Here is a 20,658-nt window from a genome sequence, read left to right on the forward strand (position 1 = left end):
CAAGCAAGAATTACAGTTACAATATTTATATCTATTTTATCTCTTATCATAACTAAGGAAAACTATAACTATCTATCCATTCTTCAACTCCATCAAAGACTCCAGAAGGATATAATATTACCTAAGCAAACAAGAGATCCAAAACTCTAGAAATGACAGAGACATCTTGCTGCCTGGACAGTCACCCAAAGTTCTTTTGTACCATTGGGGCATCCGTCTTCGGTCTTCAGGCCCATAGTATCCAGCGGACATTTCCATGAAGCAGGAAATTCCAAAGACAGTTCAGTCACTTTTTGCTGTGTCCTGCAGAATGTCTTGCAGACTCTTTCATGAGTCAGGAACCCCGAAAGACCATCTCACCTTTAGGCAAGTTCAGCAGTCCTCTCTCTGCGGGTTCTTTGTGTCCAGTTTATGCATCAGTCCATGCAAGAGCAGTTTCTTGTCCAAATGGCTATCAAACTCCATAAGGAGCCTCTTCGGTGCCCATCTTCCTCTTGAAGTAAATTGGTGCTGCCAGGAGCAGACGTGTCTCATTATCATGAAAAGCCCTAAGTTATTAAAACATTAAATGCCATATTCTGCAGTCTTTGAAAGATATGAAGAATGCCTATCTAGCTGAAATATATCTATGCACATCTAGAAAATCTAACTAACATGACTAAAAGCTTGACAATTATCGATGATTATCCATTAACAACCTATATACATTACATTTTTAAATGAACTATACAGTCACAATACCTTAATCAAGATTAGAAATATGCATATACATATAACAAAATTGACCTTAAAATCCATACCAATGCAAATTATTCATATCTATATCATATCCCCCTTTAAATGTAAAAGAACATTTATAAACCATATTTGGGAACATGGGCGCAGTTTTTCTCTCCAAACTGCTTCCTGCTGAATGGGGGCGCTGTTATTCAGATCTTTCATGGTGTAACCTGTGTGTCAGGGTCATCTCGGTTGGCAGTTAAATGAAGTAATTTTCTGAAGGTGTTCACAGCAACCTTTCAGGAGGGCGTGGTCTATCATACCATATCGGGATAGACGCAATCCACAGAGTCTCATCCTCTGTGAAAACAAAAGAAGACCCTCTCCAAAGCATCATATCCTTAGACCCATATTTTGAAATCATAATACCCTTATATCCATTTTGGTTTAGCTTGGCAGCCCATATAATGAAATGTCTCTCTGCATTTAGCTCCTTTACAGTCAAAAATTTTAAAGAAAACACAATGTACATAATCCAGACTCTCTGTGAATTTTCCATTTTTACATGGCTTATTTTTCTTTATTTCTTTTAATCTATAACTATCTGTATTCTGTCTCTTTAAAGACTTTACCCTTTTTTTAAGACATTAACTTTATTCTTTATATGTATTTTTTTTCTCTCTCAAGCCTACATACATTCATCCAACAGTGTCTGAATCAGTTCTATTGTGAATCTGTAATTTTTTTATTATCCAGGAGCATTTCTTAAAATGTTAAGCAAGTCTCAAAAACTTAAGTTGCATCATTTAGAGGTATTATGGTACTGCCTGTGTCCTGCCCAGTCTAAACCTTAACTGCGCTGTTATTATGGTAATTATGGTAGTTCCTGCCTGAGACCAGCAGAGTTCCTCATGGCGGAGCTGAGCTGCTCCTGCATCAGAACCATTTGGTGCCCCTGAGTCATACACAGTTCCAGGCACACAGCAGTCCACATTGCCATCAAGCAAGCCGTAGCTCTTTATTCCAAATGCTCCATTCAAAGACTCTGTCTCCCGCAGAAGCCAGACAGAGATCGTGATGGCGGCACAGCCCAGAAAGCCGGCATTTTAAAACAGCCAGTTTTTTCCTGTTGCTGAGTCAGGACAATTTCTTTGCGGCACGCAACCCATAAACAGCAAAAATCTGTCTTAAATTCTCTCTCTCTCTCCTTTTCAAGCCCTCTCAGGTTTTACGTGGAGTTCATTAGCACGCTGGGCGCCACTCTGTTGTAATAAGGAGCGGCGGGGCTGCGTCCCCGGCACCCAGCCGCCCGCATGGCTAGCTTATGCCCCGAAATAATTACACGGAAACTGTATTTTTTTAATCACTGCCTGGACCATTAGTTCCAGCCTCTTATTGGCTAGCTCTTACATATTGATCTAACCCATTTCTAATATTCTGTGTAGTACCACGAGCTGGCTTACCAGGAAAGATCTTAACCTGCGTCTGTCTGGAGTGGGAGAATCATGGCGACTCCTGACTCGGCTTCTTTCTCCCAGCATTCTGTCTGTTTACTCCACCCACCTAAGGGCTGGCCTATAAATGGGCCAAGGCAGTTTTTTTATTAAATGAAACTAACTCCTCCATCATGCTGCTGTCTTCAGGGAGCTTGGTAGAGAGGGGATTGTATGAAAGCATCTCTGTGAAGGGAGTACTGTGGAAGGATGCGTGCCTTCTTCATCCACAGAGAGGGGTGGGTTTGTGTGTGTGTGTGTACTGAAGAATGGAATCAACTGCTCTCTACTTAAAAGTTAAAAGGAAGAGATTTAAGTTTTAGGTTGGAAGATTATGCCATAGAGAGACTAGAAAGCTGAAACAGAATTAAAAACAAAAACCAACAATAAAAGACAATCACACAGACCTGAAGCCTTTAGTGTCATATCTATTAAACCATTAAAACCATTAAACACTTCACAAATCAAATTTGATCAAACTGAACTTTTCTGAACTTTTTTTTTTTTTGGCAAAACTCGACTTTTTTTAATGAGTTTTTTTTTTTACAAGGATTGAGACTTTTAATTTTTTTTTTACAAAATTTAATGGAAATATTCTATTTCCATTAAAAGACTCAGTATGATGATGATGATGCAGAAGCCCAGACAGACTGAAGCACTGCTGACCTGAGCAGAGAAAAACTTCCTGAAAAGGGGACATTCAAGTATGAAACGTAGGGTTTAAGCTCAGAACCCCTGAGATGGATAAATGTTCAGGATACTCCAATTTCCTCTTGACTGGTTCACACACTTCTAGTTCCTTCCCTAACCTCACCTAAGCCCTCTTTGCCTCCCAGAAAGTGGGAAATGTCCCTTTTAAAGAGATCAAATGAAATGGAGAGAAACCATATATTTTCGTCTGAACTCCCCATCAGCTCAGAAAGGAGGCGGCATCGACCTTACTTAGCTCCTATGCCTCACCTTTCAGCTGGTACCTTTGTGCACCTTCGGCTGATGCCAGCAACCCAGCCCCAGGTCTCCTGCTCTGCTCTCCCAGGCTTCTTAAAACTCAGACTCCCACAACAAAGGCTAATTGAGGCCCCGTTCGCGCTCGGGTTTACTGAGAATTGAACCAGAAGCAGATACCATCAAAACACATCCCACTCGCGACCTTTCACAGCCAACGAATTGGAAGGATTTTCCTTTGCTGAGGATTGAATTTAAAACGACTTCCCAGGAGTGAAAGGTCGGCCCGTGGAATCATGATATCCAGTTAAACACGGCTAAATAGAACGTTTTAGCATGACAATAAATGGAGTTATATTTAGCTGATTTGAGAAACTATCTGGCTGAGGGGAAAGGAGGGGAACAGAGATGTTTCATCTCCCACCCCTCCTCTCTGAAAAATAATAGAGCAGGGTAAGAAAGCACAAAGGTGAAGATTTCACCGAATCTGCCCGGGGAGACTGCTTTTGCTTTCCCAACATCTACCATGTTGTGGGTAGGCTGTGTTGGCGGAACCACATAAAGACTGTATTGTTTTCTTGATGCACATATACAATTCTGTTAGCGTGACTGGAGCAAGATGGACTCCAAAGGGAGACCATACCCTCAAATAACTCCCCAGGCAGCTTTGATTTCTAGATAGGTAAGAGGTGAAAGCGCATTTGCCAAACGGGCTTTGATAACAAACGCATTCTTCATTAACAAGGAAAGGCTGGAGGGGAAGAAGACTTGGCAAAGTCCTACCCCTGCGCTTGAAATGCCCCCGTGTCACTCTGAAACAACCTCATATTTTGTCGTTGTTAACTAACAGATGGTTTTGTTAGCCAGTGACTGTGTCTCGAAATGACTCCCAACAATAAAAGGCTGTGACACACGAGAGCGAAATGGGGCCCATAAGTGGTCGCCTTTTACCTCTAGACTCTTACCTTGTGGTCCATGCTGAAACTTGATGTGTGTAATTGCAGCCACTGGGAAGGTGTGGAGCGCTGCGGCATCAGATCTGCCAATAGTTAGGCAAGATTACAGGTGAGTGTTGCTTCTTCGAAGGGAAAAATACATTTAATTGAAACCAATTTAGAAATCAGAATCCCGTGAGCAAGCAGGGAGACTGTTTTCAAGGAAACACTGTCCCCTCTTGGCTGTGAGAGACCCAGAATGTTTCTCTCCCAGGCTAAGTGTGCTATTTGATAGGGAAGCCACTGCTAATGCCTTCCCCTCCAGACCCTGCCTATTACATAGGAGCTAGGAGACCGGGGAAGCGTAACCCCATTGTGCTTTTGCAAAGCCAACAACTGCACTGAGGATCCCAGGCACTCTGGTTTTCCGCATAGGTTCAGTCTTTCTGTTGCTATGATCTTTTTCTTACCAAGTGTCTTTCCATCTGGTCTGGCTATTTCTAACTTATTACTTAGCCTTATTTACATAGTCCAAAGTGGGATGACCCAACCTGTGTGGGTACAGCACTGACCACTTTCAAATCTATAGCTAACCAAGACTGAGCGAGTTCATCACTGGAGCTGCAGAAGTGATGGTCAAGTCTTCAGGCTCTTGCCTCCCTCAGGTCTGTAGCTGAATAAACTCTCAACCTGTGCAGACATTAACACCGTATGAACAAGAAGATAACCTTCATGCAATTTAGCGAAGCTCTCCTATCAGAACATCGTGTCGAGGACACAACTGCCTTCCTTACACAGTTGTTTACTGTTTCAAATTTACAGGGATTCTATTCCCTTTCATTTTTTTTTAAATTTTCATTTATTTGTGGAATGTTGTCTTTTTTGTGGTTGTGTCCTGGTTATGGTTCTCTGTTGCAGTTTGGAGAAGAAGGAGTTTGTTTGGCTCACAGATTACAGCTCACTATCTAGGAAAGCCAGTTCAGGAACTCAAGGCTGGAACCTGGAGGCAGGCCCTGAAGCAGAGACCACAGTGCAGTGCGGTTGATTGACTTGCTCTCCATGACTTGCTCAGTTTGCTTTTTAGGTTTTAGTTGAGATAGAATTTCCTAACTTCCCCTTTCCCTTTCCAAGCGCCAGCTCCTCCCATGTCCCTCTCCCACTTTCGAGATGATTTCCTCTTTTTCCTTGACTATTGTAACTTGTGCATGTATGTGTGCATGTGCAATTATATATAAATACAACCTACTGAGTTTCTTTTTTGCTATTAGCATGTATGTGGTTTCCAGGCTGACCACTCTTCATTGAATAACCGATAAGGGGGCTCATCTCTGGGAGACGCTATTCTCTCTTTCTCTCAGCAGTTGCTAGCAGTTAGTTCTTTGTCTAGGGGAAGTTCTCACCCCTTGAAAACCTCCTTCTTCCCTGCTAACAAACTGATATTGCCATTGTCCCCCTCGTGCTTGTGCAGTCATTTCTAGGAGACTGCTCCACGGCAGTCTTCTTCGTATTCGGATTCTTAGACCCATTCTGCCTCCTCTGCAGCAATGCTGCCTAAGATGCAGGGACCGTGGTGTAAATTTCTCTGTGGGACTGGGCTCCTCACGATCCGCTGAGCTCTGGGTTTGTGTCCAGCTGTTTTCATGGTGGTCTCCACCTGCTGTAAAGAGAGTTTTCTCACGAGGGGTGATAGCTAGACTTATCTAGGAAAGGTGCCTCATGCACCCAGTTTGCTTTTTAACTCAGGACCCTGCCCAGGGGTGATGCCACTGACAGTGCCCTTGGCCCTTACACGTCAACCATTGATCTGGAAAAGGCGCTACAGACTCTCCTACAGGCCAGGCTAGTGGAAGCTTTCCCCAGTTGATGTTCCCTCCTTCCAAGTGACTAGTTTGTATCGAGTTGATAAAATAATCAACCAGGACAGGATGAGAAGAGGGGATACTTATGTAGGTCAGGCTGGCCTTGAACTTGCTGTATAGCCTAGACTGGCCTTGAACTCCTGATCTATCGTCTTACTTCAACCTTCCAGGTGTGAGGTACCACAGATACGAGCCTCCATCTCTGGCTTTCAGCCTTGCCTTTCTCTTCCTCCTCATGCACTACTGAGCCTTCACAGTTCATTCAGGACTTTCCACTCGTCTCTCTGCTGCAAAGTATCATCTGTAGTGTCCAGAGTTCAGAGTCTATGTGAAAGACCAGTGGATAAGACATGCCCTGGAGTGACTCCACTCTTGTCCTAGCTTCTGCATCTTGTACTCCCTTCTCCCCAGGCTTCCCCACCCCTGAGGACACCCTGGTGATCATAATATCCTCATGCAGTAATACCTAGAGCTTCTGAAGGTCTGTTGTCTTACGACCTGAAACGAATTGCTTTAATCAACTCAACTGAAACCTTTGAAACTTCTGGTTAAAAAGTCTTAAAGTTTTAAAAAGTTAAAACAGTTCATGTTTTGGAATAGCAACCACCACTTACCAGCTGTAAGACCAAAGTGACTAAATAAGCAGAGAGGTTTGAAACAATTGACACTTTCAAATTCTAAAGTTTTATAGCTATAATGAAGTGGGTCAAGTTGAAGCCGTCAGAGACATGTGACCCAAGTCTTGGGCCTGTAATTCTCAAATTTTGCTCATTTTGTCCTCTATGTAATTCATAACTAATGCAGAGAAAGCTGCTTGGGAGATGGTGATGGTGTCCGAAGTGGCCAGCAGCAGCAGAACGTAAGAAAACTAGCCGCTACTGTTTGCATAGGATCTGCCCTTGACTCACTACGGTTCTGAGCTTTTAGTCAGGACTAGTTATTAGAGACACATAGACATTATGGAATATCAATGAAATGTGTGGAACTGGGATAACTGTCAACTGAACAAGTTATCAGAAGCTGTGAGAAGAACCTTCAGAAATCACTAAGCCTCGGATCATATGCCCTTGTCTATAAATGCTAACAAAATTTACAGAAAGCTTTGGTGGAAATTGAAGATACCCTTTACAAAACACTTAGTACAGTGCCCAGCACGCTAAGCCCAATAAAGAGAAGCCACTTGAACAGCCAAATCTGAATCAACAGTAGAGTGCTGAAGAACACAGGCTAGACTCAGGCTAGACTTGACCTCACAGTCACCAGCATTGTTTACTGTTTATCTAACAAGTTAGCCCTGCAAAATTTAAGGTCATTATTGAACACAGCCCTGATCAGTAAAATAAACCCTTCAACAAGATCCAACTCTTTATGACTTAAAGTCATCTGTAAACACTACCATTCCAAGACCTCAAATCAAATAACCCAATATACCATTGTCTTATGAAGACCCAGCTTGAGGAACTTCAGAGAACTGTGGGGCTCAAGGATCAATTAATCACATCATGATCTGCCATTTCCCCATCTAAGTAACTAACTCCTATGAGTGAGTGTCCATAGAAATATGTAGCACAAATTACAAAACAAATGCCTCAAAAAAAAAAGGTAACACATTTTACGAATTAAACAACCCCCACTTGCTCTACTGAGTAAAGAAGCCTTCTCATTATAAAGTGGGTGCCAGTGCTTAGCCTCAGTTCTAGGCAAACAAGATAGTCCCCTCCCAGAAGCATGTCTAGGAGGATGAAGCCCTCTGTATGCCCACCCCAACAAAACCACATGGAAGGAAGACAATAATCCTCATAGAGAGCCCTAGAGGACTAGCAGGAAGACAACAAATTTTACCAGAGCCAGCAGAGAGACCATTGATCCTAGACAGAAATAATCTCAGGATTCACAAGTAATACTTTGTGAATTTTGACTCATATTTTCAAGCATCATGAAAAGTATATTATTAATTAAAAAAACTGGTAAACACTTTTTTTTTCTTTCTTTTTTTTTTTTTTTTTTTTTTTTTTTTTTTTTTGGTTTTTCGAGACAGGGTTTCTCTGTGGCTTTGGAGCCTGTCCTGGAACTAGTTCTTGTAGACCAGGCTGGTCTCGAACTCACAGAGATCCGCCTGCCTCTGCCTCCCAAGTGCTGGGATTAAAGGCATGCGCCACCACCGCCCGGCAACACTTTTTCTTTTTAAGAAAGTCTCTTCACTTCATTGCCGTCTTGTGTGCCTGTGATCTCAGCACTCAGGAGGTTGAAGCAGGAGGATTGCAAATTCAAGACACAACTAGGTTATAAGTGAGACCTTGTCTCAAGCAAAATTGCCTTTTCTAGCCCTGCATAGCCTCTTCCACCCTACAGAGGCTGCAATGGTACTTGTGCGGCCACTTTGCATTTACAAGCACTCAAAAACCATAGATGGTGGTTTCAAATCACACTCAAAGGCACCAGGAGCCTTGAGGATGTCCGACTTTGTGTCTTAAAGACATGAAAAATTAGGCTGGGAATGATCCCAACTAGGCTACAGACAATCCAAACCCTTTCCAGGATGACGAGATACACTAAGAACACAATCGGACCAACTAAAAGCACGCACAGTGACGCAAATCCTCAAAGCAAAGGAATGTAGTAACAACTACAGTTGGTCACAATATCTGAATCGAGGGAAGAAAGGACTCATTATATCACCAGGAAGAGGACAGCTGACATAAACATTCACAGTACAAAAATAGCGTTCGAGTTTGTTTCAATAGTGAGACGTGGCCAGAGAAGATATTTCTTCTCATTCCTATGGGCATATTCATGATTTGAAAGCCTCCATGTGCCCTCTTTCTCTCTGTGTTTATGGAAGAGTGACTATGGGTAGTAAGGGTATAAACCCACAATAGGTAGCCACAGGACCTACAGTGTCTGTTTTCCACCAGTGCCCACAGATAACAGCTGCACAAATCTAGCAGTTGGTCAACTTCAGAGGCCACACCCACCAGCAAATTGAAAAGAGTGGCTGACAGAGTGTCACACAGAGACAAACCAGAACAAAACTCCCCCAAAGGAGACTAAGCCAAGCAAACTTGATGGCTCGTTGTCTGTGCAGAAAATCTCTAGCTAATGTCCGCTTTGGTGTATACCTGGTGTCGACCACGAGCAACACATCACAGTGGTAGAACAATGTCCATTATAGGCATAGGCAGGGAGGGCTCCAGATTCTGAGAAAGCACAGTGAGGATTTGAGAACTCCCACTCTTAACCACAGTATCGGAGTCTCAACCATAAAAATTGTTTCATCCTTATAATCATAGCCTGGGTTTCACACATGGGTTCTGCAATCCACTCTGGTCTCCTCATTGAGACCAGATTTGCATGCACAATTTGATCACAGGATGTGGGAGATTGAGGTTCTAGAGTGAGAGACCCTATTGTTGTTGTTTTGTTGTTGTTGTTGTTGTTGTGTTTTTTTTAAGTTTGGATCCTGAAGCCTTGTGTAGTCATCCTCCATTCATGCACGTCTGCTAATAGTTCTGCAGCTAGGAAGATTTTTACAACCCAGAAATAGTTTCTTCTTAATTACAGCAACCAGGAAGGCAATCTTGAGGAAGGTATAAAATGAAAATTAAGGAAAGGGATATAAATAGAGATGACGAGGGAACTCAGAAATGTACGGTGCGAGAAGTCATGTGGATAGGTCTAGTCTGTCACACTAGATTCTAATGTGACAGTTATTGTGATGTTATGATCACAAAAATATGATCTGGGGACCATTGTAATATTTTGTATGCATGGTTTGTTTGAAGGTATGTTTAAATGTTAAAGGAATGCTATATATCAAATAAACAAGTTTCATAGAAAATTAGATGTGATTAAGTAAATAATAAACATTATGTTTCTGGCTACATATTTTGATAACCTTTTACATTTTTTATTTTTATATTAACTGGGTTAATAATAGTGAAAATATTTAGACCACAAGTCTACACATTTTCTTCTGTAAAATGTCAAATAGTAAAGATCTTAAGAACTTGCAGCCCAGATCCATCTGTCATCGTGACTTGGCTCTTGGTGTATAACATGAAGAAGCCCATAGAAAAGCCCTGTAGGTGCACACTTGCACTCCAATAGACCACATTTACTCAAATCAGCACTGGCTAGACTTAGTCCACTGTTTTCCAACCCCTAGACTAAGACCTGGTGATTGTTTTGTATTTAAAAGATCAACTCAAAATAAATGCCAAGATGAACAAGTCAGGCCTTCGCCAAAATACAAATAATATCAAATATTTCTCCAACCTGAAGAATTTGCTAGATTAGAAAGAAACTCAAATTTCTGGTGAGCCCAGTCTGCCACTGCCTGTGGGTCTGGAGCCCTGATTTTCCCTCCATCCCTCTACGCTGTGGTTGCAGTGACTCCGCATCCTGTAAGTTGTTCAAGACATGCTGTGCTTATTTACTTCATACGGGCCAGCCCCAGATTTACATCAATCTAGAATTCATTTTTATCAATTAACCTCGGTAGAAGAAAGGAAGGAAGAATTTTTTTTTAAATAGAAAAGGTCATAAAAGAGACCTTTTGAGATGTCCATTTCCTAAGAATTGGGAAACATTCACTTCAGTCTTCTGAGATATAACACAAGGTGAAAGAGAAAACTCAATCAATCAACACCCTTACAAAGGTAAATTCTATAAGCAATTATCTCTTCTGCCATGAATAATCCTATATCTGTGCTATCCAGAACAGAAAGAAGTGAGCAGCCAGGCAATGGTGGCACACGCTTTTAATTCCAGCACTCAGGAGGCAGAGGCAGGAGGATCTGTGAGTGCGAGGCCAGCTTGGTCTACAAGAGCTAGTTCCAGGACAGGCTCCAAAGCTACAGAGAAACCCTGTCTTAAAAAAACAAAAAAGAAAGGAAGGAAGAAAGGAAGGAAGGAAGGAAAGAAAGTAAGAAAGAAAGAAGGAAAGAAGTGAGCAAATGTTTGTAAATAAATGAACTCCTGGATGTGGGCAATTGGTCTAACTTTGCCATCATGTCTGGTCAACATGAAGGCCAGTTGGATGTTCTGCTGGTCCTAGCATGCCTAGTCTGTCTTAGGCAAATGCAGAGACAGAGTAAGACATGAGCACTAAGTAAAATATGCGGAACCTGAAGGTAAGACCCCATCACTGAGGACACCACATACTTTAGACAGAATCTGGAGAAATCTAGCTAGGACTGACCTGGAGACCTCCTTGATGGCTAGTTCTCATTGCATTAGGAGTTAGGCAAATTGCCAAGGGAGGAAAGCAATCAATAGTCCTTACCAGCTACAAAACCTACAAACCTCAACAGTGACCAGAACAGTAAGATATCTCCCAAGGGCACAACAGTGGCATTTATGTGGTGGGCAAAACCAACATCCATCTAATTGGATTTAAGGTCTTCTCAATAAGAAAGAATTAACGCCTGGTACCATATACCTAGCCAATGGCACATGACTGGTGAACTCAAAAACCCTAGAAGAGAATATGGTTCCACTTTCTTAAACCAATATAATTTCTAACTGCAGCAGGTCCGATGGCCACAAATAAGCGTAGCTCTCACCCCTCATCCTTGTGACAGACAGAGATCATTAAAAACGACACTACAGGTACAGAGAACAACTGACCATGGGATGCCCAGAACCAATAGATATATCTACTACACAAGCCCTACTCCTAAGTCTCAGGGAGCATCAGAGAAACAGGAGGTCTACTGCAAGTTGTTCTTCTGGGTATGACAGGGAAGCTGTACCCATGAGATCTGAACAGTACGCACTCCGAAAACAAGGCTTGCACAATGACATCATCAGTTGACTTGTTCACATGAATAGGGGAAATGTCATAAGATTTCCTTAGATGAAGAGCTGCGGCATTTAGTGGCTTCTGAAAGAGGGAGACTGTGTCTTCACCAGGGATTAGACCCCCATGGGTTATCCAATCCTAAGAAATCAACTCTAAACACATATACATAGGAGTAACACCAAACGGACTCAGCAGGCTGTGTGAGTGTGTATATTTGTGTGTGTGCATAAATGTGTATATATATTATATACATCATATATACCTATGTATAAACATGTAGCAATAATTCAAGAAAATAGGTCATGAATTTGAGAGGGAGTTGGAGGACCTGGGAAGAGTTGGAGGGGAAAGAGAGAGGAATGGAAATGATGTGAATACAATGCACATGTATGAGATTTCCAAAGCAATTTAAATATTTATACAGAGAAAAAAGAGAGGGTAATAATAGGAAAAATTTTACCACACAGTACTGATTGAACCCTGTGAAAGGAGAGCAGAAAGGAAGGGAAGCAAGAAGAGAGAACTGGAGACTGAAGGGTGGGCATCTGGGCAGCTCAACGAAGTGGGCAGGGCAGGGCAGGGCAGGGCAGGGACACTGCAGAGCTAAGGGTGTCCAGTAGAATCCTGTGTTGGCCGGAAGTGATCTGCTTCTGCACCAGCTACCTCACAGAGGAATAGAGAGAGAGAGCATTTCAAGTAGTTCCTTGGCTTCTAGGTTTTAAATTTCAGACATTTCAGGCAAGCCACACGGTAGGCTCAGTCTTATTATTATCCATTCATAAACTCCTATCAGAAATCTTCAGGCACTCAAAACTGAGGACACGTCAAAGTTGCAGGATATGCATGCTGCCCGTTAACTACCCTCACAAGCATGTTTTCTTGACAACACTCAGTGGCACACCCCAAGGGCCATAGAAACCAAAACAATTCCTGCTTCTAAGATGAGGAGGCCAGGCTCCCTTCCATCACCACACTTCCTACTTCTTTTCTGAATAAACTCTGTGAGATTTGTCCTCTTGGATGCAAGGGGACATTGTCTTCTTCCCATTCAGTTGTAGGGATGGACTGAAAGCCTTCCACGTATATGACTGTCTCCCTCTTCACTAAGTTGACAGATGTAGACATTTAAAATTACATATGGAAAGGACATCTCTATGTACTATGCCATTCAAGAGTACAAATCCACTCCATCATCTTTCGAGATCTCCCACTTAGACTCTAAGCTTTCAGTAAATATTTATATCTGGTTTGTAAACCAAAGCTGGCATTTCTTTTGTTTCCATACCTAGTTCTGAGAGGCTTCTCCCCACTACTGACCCAAAGAAAGGGATAAAGTATGTCTAAAAATAGTTGTGTACTTTATAGAAATGTAGTTATAAAACAAACAACATGCACAGAAATTATGTAATACTTTACATCGTGAAATTCAGTAATGAGGTACAAATAAAACATTGCAAAATTTTCGAGAAAACAGACACTATTTCTAGACAGGATGGTCAGGGGAGCGTTGTATGGAACAGATAGCGTTTAACCTAGGTCTTGAAATATGAATCAAGTTTGTACCCACGGATAGCAAAATGAATGCTATGGGTAGGCCAAATCATGTTGGGCACAAAAGCATGGAGCCAAGAAAACCCAATCTTGTTAAAAACTAAATGAAATAACATAACAACAAAACAAAAACAAACCTGAAAACCCCACAAACCAGCGCAGGGCATGACAATTTTTAGGGCATTAGGACAGAGCAACAACCTTTGCCACCAGCGGTTTGGTCTCTAAACTTTAAATTTCACACACTGTTGTCAAGCTAATCATGGTGGATCCACCATTCTTGGCATTTGTTCCGAAGAGTCATTCATGGCAGAAGAATTTCTCTGAAGCACAGACTTGAAGATGGTCTCCTGGCTATAAAGATCTTTCTGACTCAAGGGCAAATTTTATTAGCATGTGAGATGTACATTAGAACCCACAAAGTGTAGTTACTACATGACAGGCAGGGTGTTTAAAAATAACTGTAAGAGGTGTCACCAGTTCAGGTGGCGCTCTGACACCACATCACTGCCTGTGACTAAGAACGCGCCCATTCTCGCTGTACACCGCTCCATTAGTGATTTTAATTGCATGCTCAGCTTTATAATTTATTGCTGTCATTTAGGTTCGTGTACTGTACTAATATTTATTCCGTATACTATATAACACCCTATTAAGTTTATTGCCCGCTTTTTATAAACTTTTGCATTCAACTTGCACGTGAAGAACTAATTCACATGTCTATTAAAGGTCGTTGAGCACAGGTCTCCAGTGTGCTCAACAATTTTTAACTGAATCTTTGGAAGGAAAAGGGGTTTTTTTTTCTCTAATCAGAATAGATAGACGATAGCAAGATGATGACAATAAAGATAGATATATGATAGATAAATGCATAGATAGATAGATAGATAGATAGATAGATAGATAGATAGATAAGTAGGTACTAGATATGCTTATTTCCTATTGTTTAACAGTTATACTCTGATACTTATTAAATTCAGATAAAACCATAATATACTTGGTCATTTTTATGTCCTCCACAGAGTCTTCAGTGGTATGATGGTTAATTGTCTTCAATTTGACTGGATTTGGAACCACCAAAACCACATACCTCTAACCACCTAAGTGTTTCCAGCGAGGTGGAAATGAAAAAAGGAAGCCCATCCTGAATGTGGGTGGCAACACACACGGCTAGGATCTGTACCGAATAAACAAGGACAAGGGACAAACTAGGGGAGGAGCAGATTTTCTTCCCTCTCTGCTCCTCGACAGTCTCAAGTTCCCAGCACTGTGTCTTTCCCACCGCAATGGACAGCACTCTCAAACCCTGAACCAAAATAAAACTGTCCATCCTTAGGCTGGTTTTGTTAGGCATTTTTATCATAGCAATAAGGAAAGTAACTGACCAGCTGACAAGTGGGGCCAGAATATGTCCCCTGTCTTAACTCATACCCAATAAGTGGAGGCTGCTCTGTTTTCAGTGTCTAACACATGTCAGATAGAGGAGGTCACCGAAGTTTTCCGGAGGAAGCAAAGATGTCATACAATAAGATTGGCTATCTAGACACCTGTATGCTGTTGGATCACTGGTAAACCCACAGTAAGCCACGCAGGTGGCTGACTCAAATCCAGAATGATGACATAGCAGTGGCAAACTTCTCATTATTTCTCCTGGCCTTCCCTCTCTATTTCCCTAATGCTTTGACTCTTCTTTCTAAACCAAAATCTTTAATGTTCGACACCTGCTACGATCTGCATTTCAAGAGTGTAGAAGGTCCAGAAGCAATTTCTGAAATGCTTGCCTTTCTCCATCCCTTGCTGTTTTGCAATTTAAAAACAAAAACAAAAAATCCAAAACATAAATATGTGAGCCCATCAACCTTATTTTCTTCACTAACCCAAAATTTAATGGGAATTTTGTTTTTTATGGGCCAGAGATAATCACTGACAATGTGAATATTCCTTAGACGATTGTTGTCTTTTTTTAAAAAATAGATGTGATTATTTTGAGGTGCTGGTACAGTGATTCTTGCTCCATGATTGAGTGGATCCACGCAAATCACTGTCTCTCTCTCCTACCTGATTCATTTTGTAAACGCAAGGTCTGATGGCAAGTAGTCTGATTCCCGTGAGTCCACAGGAGCAGTGAGACGGTGGAGCATCCTGGGCTCCAATGTCAAGTACACCCCTCTCTTCCTCAGCCTCCTGTGCTTCTGAACCCTGAGCTGTGGAAATAAGCTGACAATATACACACCCAGGTCAGGTCAAATGAAAACTATGCATCCATAAATGTCTGACATAATATTTGGTAAGTGCTTGTTTTTATATCCGACTTGCTTCATTTCTTTTCCTTATTTTCACTAAACACCCTTTAAAAATGGCCAACACCTGTCACAGCCTCATGCAGGACGGTGTTTCTAGGAAGCTCGTCACTCCTCAGTGCAGTCTTGGTGGGGCACTCAAGTCAGTCAGGGAGAGTAGGGACAGTCACCACAGGTATGGGCCCTCTCAGAATGCAACTGAAGGATGAGGCCTGTCTGTCACAATTGTGTATTTTGTGAAGTAAGTTTTACTTTTTAGAATGAAAAGCCCCAAATCTAAATAATCAATACATTACTATGACTTCTTCAAAATGTTGGGGTGTGTTATGGTTTGTCTTTGTTCTCTTTCTTGTTTTATTTTATTTTTTTTTTATTTTTTGCCTGTTTGCATGTATGTGCACCTCATGCATGCTTGGTATCCAGGGAGGTTAGAAGATAATGTCAGACCCCTGAAACTGTAATTATAGCTGGTTGTAAGCTGCCATATGGGTACTAGAAACTGAACCCCTGTCCTCTGGGAGAGCATTAACTACTCCTGAATAAGGACCTTGACTGGATTGTTTTGAAGGCCAGTTAAAGAATTAAAGGGCTGGACTGTTCTTGAGCACAGCAGGTAGCAACAGAAAAATCTCTGATACTTCAGACAGCAGCAGCAGATAGAATCCACCGCTGAAGAAAAGTGTTTACCAGGACGGGGAAGGAAGCACACACACATGCAGCAGACAGACAGACAGACACTTCACCAAGCAGACTCTGGAAGCTGGAATAGCCAGTTGCTTCTCAAGGACTGGACTTGTTTTGTTTTGTTTTGAAGTGTCTGGAGAATTTTCTTCTCCTAATTTCGGGTTTGTCAGTTCGAAGACTGACCGACAGGATGGTTGATTGGCCCAGAACTATTGAGTAACAGTCCTGATCCAGCCTTATCTGGTTGAGTCAGTCCAGCGAGGGGCCTGCTGGTGGGACACAAAAGCCCACGTGACCTTTGTTTCAAGCTGCCAGGCTTTGTCTCACATCAGTAGGGTGAGGAAGAAACTGGCCCTCTTGGGAGTTCACCACCCTTATTACCTAGCCCAGGTCCATCTTCTATCTGTCTGTGTGCCTGCTAGGAGTCTCTCTCACCCCTTATCCACTCATCCCCTCAGCCACCTCTCCAGACAGATGACTTTTTTTTTTTTTGCTTTTCTTCTTACTTCCTGTTTTAAAAGCTAAACAGTGGTGCTAGAAGAAATGGAATCGTTAGCACTGATAAATGACTCCATTTCATATGTTAGTGAACAAAAATTTGAGTGAGCAGAGAGAGGTGAGTTTGACAGTGTAGCACATATTAAGATATTAATGTCTGAACTCTTAAAAAAAATCACCCAAAATATAGATAAACACATTCCTTCTTACCAAGGGGCCTTGTAAAGACTACATTAATTCTTTTATTTTAACCCAATGTAGAAATGTTCTACATAGAGGGTAAGGTTAACTTTTTATATCATATGCTGAACACAAAGTCAGAGACATGAGAGCCAGGTCTGGAGAATATTTCAAACCCAAATACATTGCTACTTACAAACATGGAAGTTTCTAGCAAATGTCACATTCACAAATGTAGTTCACCTGGGACATAGATTCTCATTTTTTACTTTGAAGTTCACCTGAAGTGGCAGAGAGAAACAACTTTTGGTCTAAGAAATCAGGATGAGTTGGTTGGCAGTCCCACCTTGCCTCTGAAGCAAAGAAAAGGCAATTAAATGATTTGGCAAGAATAAGCAGCTACTAAAATCTTCAAAATGAGCCCTTCTTAATGTTTGTTTTGGTTGTGTTTTCTTCCCCCACCACTGTTGTCTAGAAAGAAAGCCATTTTTTTAATATAAAAAAGATGCTCAGGAAGATGAGAATCAGAACTAATCACAATAAAACACAATACCTTCAAAGAACTCTCTCACACACCTAACCAAACAGGGTTCATTGTCCCAGGGGGTGGGGCAATCTGAGATTGCAAAAAGAAACTTGTATCCTCAAGGTCAGTGAACCCCAGGCACTAGCATAGTTAATGACTTGTTTTTACAACACGCTCTTGCTTTGCCTTTTATCACCAAGACCATGGCCATTTTGACATTTCCATATTTGATGCTACCCTGGCAGGTAGTGTTTTCAGATAGAATAGCTAAAGAAGAATTTCAGAACAGAAGTGCTACCACAATGAAGCTTTTAAATATACTTTCAACTATTGTTTGATCTTTTTTGCAAGGGAAACTTCTTAGGAACTCTAAAATATTCTTTCATCTCTTGCTCCTTAGGTGACCCGCTTATTTTATTTCTGCCTTCATCAAGCATATCTATCGCCAAAAATGTGTGCTTTATTTGTTTTACCAGATCCCTTAGCATTTCATTGTCAATTGGAGTTCATGTTCCCCTTCATTTATATGGTGTTAGAAAAGGCTCATTTGCATGTTTAGCTTGACTGGTAATTAGGCCTATTAGCAGCACGGTACCCAAGAAAGTTCATGTAAAATAGGCTTTGAGCTCCAGGGTAACATTAAAAGATTAAATCTAGTAGGTTTGCTTCACAACTGTCTCTTTGCATCTTAGAGTCTTCTGTTGAGCCTTTTCCATTAGGTGTTCTTTCACAGAAAAGGAGTAGGACAACTGTGGGCACCCCACTGCTTTTTGCTAATACTGCAGTGACAGAAGCCAGCCATTCGGAGGTGTGCGCTTGAAGCACTTCATCCCAGCTCCTTTTGAAAATTCCCTTCACATCCTTGACTCTTGGCTGAGAAATGTCCTTCTAGAAAGTATAGATATGGCTTCTCGTTCCACTTCTCTCCCTTGTGCTGGACTAGAAATCAGGTTGTCAAACCAAAGGAGGAAGTCGCATGAGAACTCCATTTTGTTTCTTCATGCCATTTGGCTGATTCTATGCATCATGACCCTACTTGACTATGAACAAGACTCCAGAGTACTGGGCATATTCTTTTGCCAAGGTAACAAGGCAATTTTTACTCTTCAGGAAATTCTAGAAGGGAAAAACAGGGACCACACATTGCTTCTAGATAGGATTAGATGGCAATGCTCCCAAGATTTAATGCAGAATGTTTTGGCTTTGGAAATTTACTTGCAAGAATATTTTATTAAGGATTAGAGGAGATGTCTAATAAGGGAGGATATGGTACATTTAAAAAGAATCTCTGGTTTTCTTGCATTTTTGCCTAATCAGCTTGTTCTCACATGGCAGTATAAATAAACTGATTCTGGGATTCTCCAGAAGATCCTACTGTTAAGATATTTCCTGTGTGGTAGTTTAAATGTAATTGACCCCATAAGCTCATAGGGAATGGCACTATTAGGAGATGTGCTTTGTTGGACTAGGTATGGCCTTGTATGTCACCATGCAGGTGGGCTTTGAAGACTCATATATGCTCAAGTCATACCCAGTATCTCAGACAACTTTCTGTTGCCTTGGAATCAAGATGTAGAATTCTCAGCTTCTTTTCCAGCACCAAGTCTGCCTGCAAGTCACCATGTCCTACCCTGATGATAATGAACTGAACCACTGAGCTGTAAGCCGATCCCAAGTAAAAGTTTTCCTTTGTAAGAGTTGCTATGGTCATGGAGTCTCTTCACAAGTGTACAAACCTTAATTAAGATACCATAATATTTTTGTTTAATGTTTGTTTATTCTCTAACACATTTACACTTACCTTTCTGTCTGTCTGTCTATCTATTATTTATATTGGTTTATGTGTGTGTACTACTACATATATGTAGAGGCTAAAAATATTCTGTGCGTGTGAGTGTGCACATGTCACTGCACATATGTGGTGGCTGGATAGTATTACTGTGTGTCCTGCCTCCTTGTGTCATTCATTCATTTTTTGCTTCCTTGATCTAATTTTTATATTTTCCATGTAGTTAATCTTAAGAAGTGATCATAAAACATAAAATATGGGTGCTGGAGAAATAAGTCAGTGAGGGCCTAAGTTCAAGTCCCCAGAGTGCACATAAAAGGCAGGTATGGTAGTATACACCTCTAAGTCCAGTGCTGGGGAGTAGAGACCAGCTAGGGCCTTGCTAGTCTAGCCAAGATAGCAAGCTCCATGGTCAGCAAAACTTTGTTTCAAAATCTAAGGCAGAGAGCTGTAAAGGAAGACACTTGAAGTTGGCCTTGGTCCTCATGGTCACACACACATTGGTGAGTGTGCCACAGGCACACATATATATTGAACAGTGACACCCACACACACATACACACACACACACACATGCACACACAGAGATGTATTTTATAAACAAAAGTTAAAGAAAAATTTAGCTACTAAATTATTATATTTACCAAGCAATGGGTTTTTTCTTTACCTTTTTAATATAAAATATTTGACATAAGAAAGGCCATGACTAACCATCAGCTGACACATTACTTACTTATAGAGACTCATTTAATATCTATAACAGCTTGTTTAGACTTTTTTTACCTGTTAAAGAGGGTCTTCAGTTCCCACTGTTCCTATCCTAGATCTCAGGGAACGAGATACCTAGCTTAGATAAAGCTGATTCAGTCAAAACCCCCTCCACTTCCTACCTTAGAAACACAGTCCAGGGCGGTGAGTGTCAGAGCCGAAAGGAGTTGTAGCTCTATTTCCTGGTCCTGTGTTCATCATAACACGAAGATACTCTTGGTCTTTTTCACACAAGCAAACGGCACTTAATAAACCACAGTGGTGGCTGTGACAATGATGGCATTAAAGTGTTTATAGTAAGGCTAAATGTAATTAAGTATTCCTATTTTAAAGGGATTAATTTGTGTTATCCAAGCCATCACAATCAGTGGTGTCACATGATTCAGATCAAATAATGCTCTTAGAGATTTCATTATTCTAATCGGTAACAAATTGACTTTTATGACATTTAAGGTTGATTTGCTATGTCAAGGAACCACTGATGTCTATAAGTCTCCCATAATTCCACGTGGATAAAAATTAATAACTTGTGGTGAGAATGACCCAATTAGTCTAGTTAAAGACTTGTTGGTCCTACTTGCTAAAGCCAGGACAGTGAAGCAGAACA

The sequence above is a fragment of the Chionomys nivalis genome, chromosome 24, assembly GCF_950005125.1.
Source record: "Chionomys nivalis chromosome 24, mChiNiv1.1, whole genome shotgun sequence".
Taxonomy (NCBI): domain Eukaryota; kingdom Metazoa; phylum Chordata; class Mammalia; order Rodentia; family Cricetidae; genus Chionomys; species Chionomys nivalis.